General features: G+C 26.9%; 1 protein-coding gene across 4 annotated transcripts in view; it reads right to left on the bottom strand.

Moving 5' to 3' along the window:
* The window catches only part of LOC117182616 (disintegrin and metalloproteinase domain-containing protein 33), a 362,482-nt gene that overhangs the window by 216,242 nt on the left and 140,240 nt on the right, over positions 1–6,000 (bottom strand). The gene's annotated exons all lie outside the window — the stretch shown is intronic.

The raw sequence follows: 6,000 nt of genomic DNA, 5'->3' as shown, positions 1-6,000 counted from the left end.
TCCCTTTCCCTCCCTCAGCTTTGTCTCAAATTTCCATGCCCTCTTACCCGCTCTAATACTTAACTTATCCCTTTGCGCTTCTTCTCTCACCATATATCCTGGGGTTCTCCAGTCTGCCCCTAGTGTCCACATTATTTACCTTTCTTGTAAACTCTCAATATCTTTCCTTTCTTTCCATCCCCATATCTCTGCTCCATAACCTAAAACCGGCCATACCAGCGTATCAAATAACAACATTCTCCTTCTCCAATTTTTTTGAACCTCCGTTTTCCTATTCCCCATATCTGTTTCATTAACCCTGCTGCTTTTTTTTATCCTTTCTCTTACATGAGCTGTATGATCTCTATTCGTCTGCAAGATATATCCCATAATTTTCATTCTAAAGAATTACCATTTTCCTAATTTTTATTTTTTCGAATTGCCATTTATCAGAAATTTCGTTTTTCCGAATAAAGATTTGCCTTAACTTTTATCTTTTTGAATTGCAATTTTTATATTTTCATTCTTCCAAATTAACATTTGTCACAATTCTGGTTTCCCCAAATTAAAATTTCGCATGATTTTTATTCTCCCGAATTAAAATTCCCCTAATTCTTATTTTTTCAAATTGTAAAAAATCATGAATTTTTTTCTTCCGAATCAAGATCTGATTTAATTTTTATGTTTCCAAATTGCTGTTTAACATACTTTTCATTCTATCGAGTTACTATTTTCCCTGATTCTGGATTCCCTTAATTGAAAGACAAAATTTTCATTCTCCGCCAATTGCTTTATTTTTACTTTTCGAACTCTCTGGAATGCATATACATATACATAAGAATGCGATAGATATCAACTGGATTTTTTAAAATTAAACTTTATTGCGAAATTTATCCCGATAAAAAGGTGTCCTGAGCGCACAAAAATGATGGCGCGAAATTTAAATTCAGTAAAATACAAATTACGATAAATGGGATTCAAGAAAATTAATAATTACAGAGAAAATGGTAATTCAGGAAATATTCACTTCCCTTAAAACTGCGTATTAAAATTTTATTTTCTCAGTAACTAATTCTTCTTATCTCATTACTATAAAAAATTTGCTTGAAAAATAAACCAATTCTCAATTTTTCAAAAATCAGCATCTTTTTTAACTTTGAAACTCACAAAAAATAAGATCAATTTGAAATTACCCAATTCCTTTTTTTTTTCAAGTATTTACGAGAATTGTACTCCCTTTGAGGTTTCAAATTCCGAAACTTATTTGAGTTGTACAAATCTTCAGATTTCCGAACCTTGAAAGCAATACTGGCAAGTAACTCGCGACTTAACGAAATTATTGAAAAGTTACTGCTTGAGTAACTTTTGGGATAAATTAGTTAGAATCAAGAAAATTTCGCTGTTACATAACTTAGTTTAAGTTCTCCGGTAATGGGTAAGATTGCCTTCTGGATATTTCACTTGCATTTTGATCTTGAATAATAATTTGTAAAAAGTAAAACAAAAACATTTTGTTATAAAATCATTGTCAAACTAACAAGACAAAAACTAATGTGTCATTTTTCAAGTAAAAAATTATTCTATAAATCGTGGAATCGAATGGCTCAAATATTAAGGCGGGATAACTTTAAAAATATTAAAGAAATACTATGAAGTGATAAATAAAAACATTAAATTTTTTATTAATATGTATTAATATTTATGCGATATCAATGTTAATTTTGAAAGAAAACTTAAATTTATTTTCTAAGAAAAATTTCCAGTTTTCTAAACTCATATTTTATAAGCAATTAGAAATAAATAAAATCCCTATCAATTTATCAGAAGCTTTACAATCTTTTCCATTTTCTCCTCTTTTCATTTTTTTCTTATTTTTAATTTAACTGTGAACTGAAACAATAGAACTCTATAAGGAAATGTAACTATTGTTTGTTAAAATTTTATTCTTTTTGGTTGAAAAGTTTATTATATTTATGGCTGAGCATTCATCTTTTTTTGATGAAAATTCAATTAAAAGGTTAAATGTAACTATTTGGTCGGCAATTCAATAATTTTATTAAAATGTAATCCTTTTTTTTAATCAATTGTGTTGTTTTAAAAATTTTCCTTTCGGGTTAAACTATTTGTTCAAAATTCACTGCCTTCTGAAAATTCGTCATTTTCATTTGAAACTTCAACAATTTGGTAGAATTTTATTTACTTCTTGGATAAACAAATATTTTTTGTATAAAAATTCATCTATCTTCGTAAAAACTTCAATTTTTTTTGTTTAGAATGCATCCATTTGGTTAAAAATTTATCTTTTTGGATTCAACTCTTTTCTATTAAAAATTAAAATATTTTTCGCTTGGAAAATCAACTATTTAAATTTTCATTATTTATCCTTTTTTTTTTTTGAAAACTCAACCACTTGGTTAGAACTTAAACTACTTTCTTAAAAATTAATTTTTTTGTTTAAAGCTTAATCATTTTAGTTCAAAATTCATCTATTTGGTTGAAAACTCGTCTTTTTGGGTTAAAAATACAACTGTTTTGGTAGGCCATTTAACCATTTGGTAGAAAATTAATTTATTTATTGAAAATTTGACTGCTCATAGAAAACTTGTCTTTTTAGCATAAAAATTCAACAATTTGGTTAAATTTGTTTTCTTTTGTGGCCAAAATTTTTTTTTTGGGTTGACATTTCAACTATTTAGTAGAAAATTAACTTATTTGTTGAAAATTTCATTGTTTTATTTTGAAAAATGATCTTTTATCATGAAAATTCAACAGTTTGATTCAAATTTGTGTTCTTTCTGAATTAATGAATCGTATTGGGTTACAAATCTACTCTCTTGCTTAATATTCATCTTTTTGGTTAGAAAGTTTATCTCTTGTTGTAGAAATTTAATCATTTTTGGTTGAAAATGCAACTGTTCTTATTTCTCTCTAAATTTGAATCCGTTTAAAATTTTACTTACATTAATTAATGACTGAATTCCAGCTATGAGTCAGCTATTTTTTACTAATTATGATTTTTTGGTTGAATGCAACTATTTTCGATTCAGAATAAAAATCTCTTTTTTAAATATAAATTATAACTTTTTTCTTTCAGAATTTGTTTTTCATTAAAAAACTAAAAAAAATTTAATTTAAACCCCCTAAAATAATTATGTTCTTTTGAAATTGAAGCCAAGTGTTAAAAAAGAATTTTTCATTAAACTTATATTAATTGGGCATTTCGTTTACATGCCAACCTTACAAATTTAATTTTAAAAAAAGAATACACAATGTATTTTTGTTCTGAAGGCGGAAGTTAGTATTTTTGGATCAGATTGTGTAAGAATCAAATTATCAACAAATCCTTCTTCTTTCATCCTTTTTCCAAACTGCTTTCACGAAAAACTTGTCTTGAAAGTATTATAAAAATATGAGCTGGACGGTATTTATAAAAAAGTACTATTATTCACTGCGCATGCGTCGAAACAGCATCCTCATTGGTTGTTCATCGGACGCTTATTTGAAATAATTAAGTATGCCAATCCATTTTTTACGATATATAACAATTAAAAAGTACAAAAAAATATTATGAATTATTTAAAATTTAGATTGGTGAAATAAGGTATTCCTTCCTTTGAAATTAAAATCATTAATTTTTTCTAAAGAGTAAAATCAAATAATTAATTTACCCTTCACTCTAAAAAACTATCTTTTGATCCGAAAATTAATTTCATTAATTCTACAAACATTTATTTAAAAAAAATTGATGCATACATTTAATAATTTTAAAAAAGCGCGCCTTTTAGAGCCAATAATAGTGCTGGCATGGTTGCAGGACAAATTCGGATTGGTCAACATAAGACCATGAAAAAGCGCAGGTGATTTTAAAATGCCTAAAAATCTCAACAGAAAAAATAGATTAAATAAGGGGAGGAAAATGTTTTATGCGTACAAAAAAATCATTTCTATAATTTTTGTGCAATCAATTTTTTCATTGTTACACCAAATTTTGGTTTCCGTAACAAAACGTTCTGTTAAAAAAATGTTGTATTTTGTTAAACCAATAGAATTTTTTTTTAGTCCGAAAAAGTTTTATTGAACCAACGAATAATTTTTTTTCCATTGAGAACTTAAAATTTTTTTAAAGTTTAAACTACAATAAAAAAATATTATATTAAACATTTTTCCGTCCATTTTTTACACTATGCAGCGCCAATTCTGGGCAAAGGAAAAGTTATTTTTATCATTACTCTTGTGAAGCTTAATCAAATCATAAATTTAAAGTCTTTTGATATAGAGCGTGACTTGCTAGTATAAAGTGTCGAAAAATCTTGTTGCAGTGAGCGTAACACATTAAAGAAAATTAAAAAAAATTGTGTGTCATATTATTAATATGTTGGCGCTCCCGAATATGTAAATAGAACATTTTAATTTTTAATTAATTAAAACATTTGTCACGACATTTAAACGAAATTGAATTATGTCGCAAAAAGGACTAAATTAATTTTTGTAGCATTATTTCGAATAACAAACGGTTCAAAAATTACGTCGCGCTGTATGAAAATATATTTTCACGAAAATAGAGAAATAAAATTTAAAAAATGTATATGTAGGTCCAATATTGAATAAAAAATTCTTGAACCTTCAACCGTACAAGATTAATTTTCAACCGACATTTTCAAAGAAAAAGTTGAGTTTATAAACAAGAAAGTCTATTTTTTCAAACAGTTGATTTTTGAACCCGAAAAAGGATGAATTTCTTTCAAGAGGGTTGAAATTTCTACTAAGAAAGATAAATTTCTAAACAAAAATTTTTACAAATAAAATATAAATTTGAATCCAAAAAGACGATTTTTGAAGAAAGCAGTTGAATTTTTGACAATAAAAAGACTTTTTCACAACAGTTAAACATCAAACCAGTTTTGGGTAAGTAATTTTTTTTAGTAACTAAATTAGCTTAGAAGTAACTATTTTCACTTCCTTTATTTTATAGTTTAAAAATAGCAATAATTGAAATGATAATTCATAAAAACTGAACTTAAAAAAAATAGGCATTAGTTTAAGTAATATTCTTCACTAACATTTCTTATCCAAACATTTGTATTTTTCCCCAAAAAATATCAAATTTTTTTAAGGAAAAAAAATTAATTTTCAATCTGAAAGTATTTTCAACAAAATACCCGAATGCTCAACAAATTTAGGACAATTTTATATCAAAATAGATAAATTATCAACTAAAACAAAAAAACTGTTTAATATTGAATTTTATCTTTCAAAAAAATCTCCCCTTCGATCTGCTGGGAATCCAACCACGGGTCTACCGATCGTACGATCTAAGATACCCCTCAAATTCAGAATTTGTCGTTTCCCTATGATTTTAATATTGAATTTTATCTGTGAAAAAAAGATAATTCTCTTTTGCTCCGCTGGGAAACGAACCCAGGTCTATAAATTGCCGGTCGGGTGCTCTCTTTGATCTTTCAGTAGCTTAGTAGTAAGAGCACCCGACTAGAAATTGGTAGACCAGGGTTCAATTCCCAGCAGGGCGATGGAGAGAGATCTTTTTTCACAGATAAAATTTAATATTAAAATTTTAGAAAAATGAAAAATGATGAATTTCAGGGGTATCTCAGATTCTTAGTGTAGATTTTTGTTTTCAAGTAATGTGGTTAGTATCTTCATCTAATCAGTCATTACTATCCTCGATGATAATATAGATTTCTTAAATCTTACGATAAAAACATTTATTTGTGGTACTCTACAGTAGCTTAGTGGTAATAGCACTCGATCGGCAATCAGTAGACTTGTGGTTCCGTTCCCAGCGGGATGTAGAAGATTTTTTTCTACATTTAAAATTTATTATTCATTTTTTGGTTAGTTTTTTCTCATTTTAACTTCTCCGCATAGAAATTTATTTTTTATTTTTAGATAATAAAATATAGTAGATAAAAATGGTTGGTAAAGACGTCTGAAACTTCAACCCAATCTCAATGAGTTATTCTTACTTGTTTCTTAAGAAAGGAAAATAAAAATATAGTTCGT

This window comes from Belonocnema kinseyi, chromosome 1, assembly GCF_010883055.1.
Source record: "Belonocnema kinseyi isolate 2016_QV_RU_SX_M_011 chromosome 1, B_treatae_v1, whole genome shotgun sequence".
Lineage (NCBI taxonomy): Eukaryota > Metazoa > Arthropoda > Insecta > Hymenoptera > Cynipidae > Belonocnema > Belonocnema kinseyi.
This window is presented reverse-complemented; position numbering and strand designations above follow the sequence as displayed.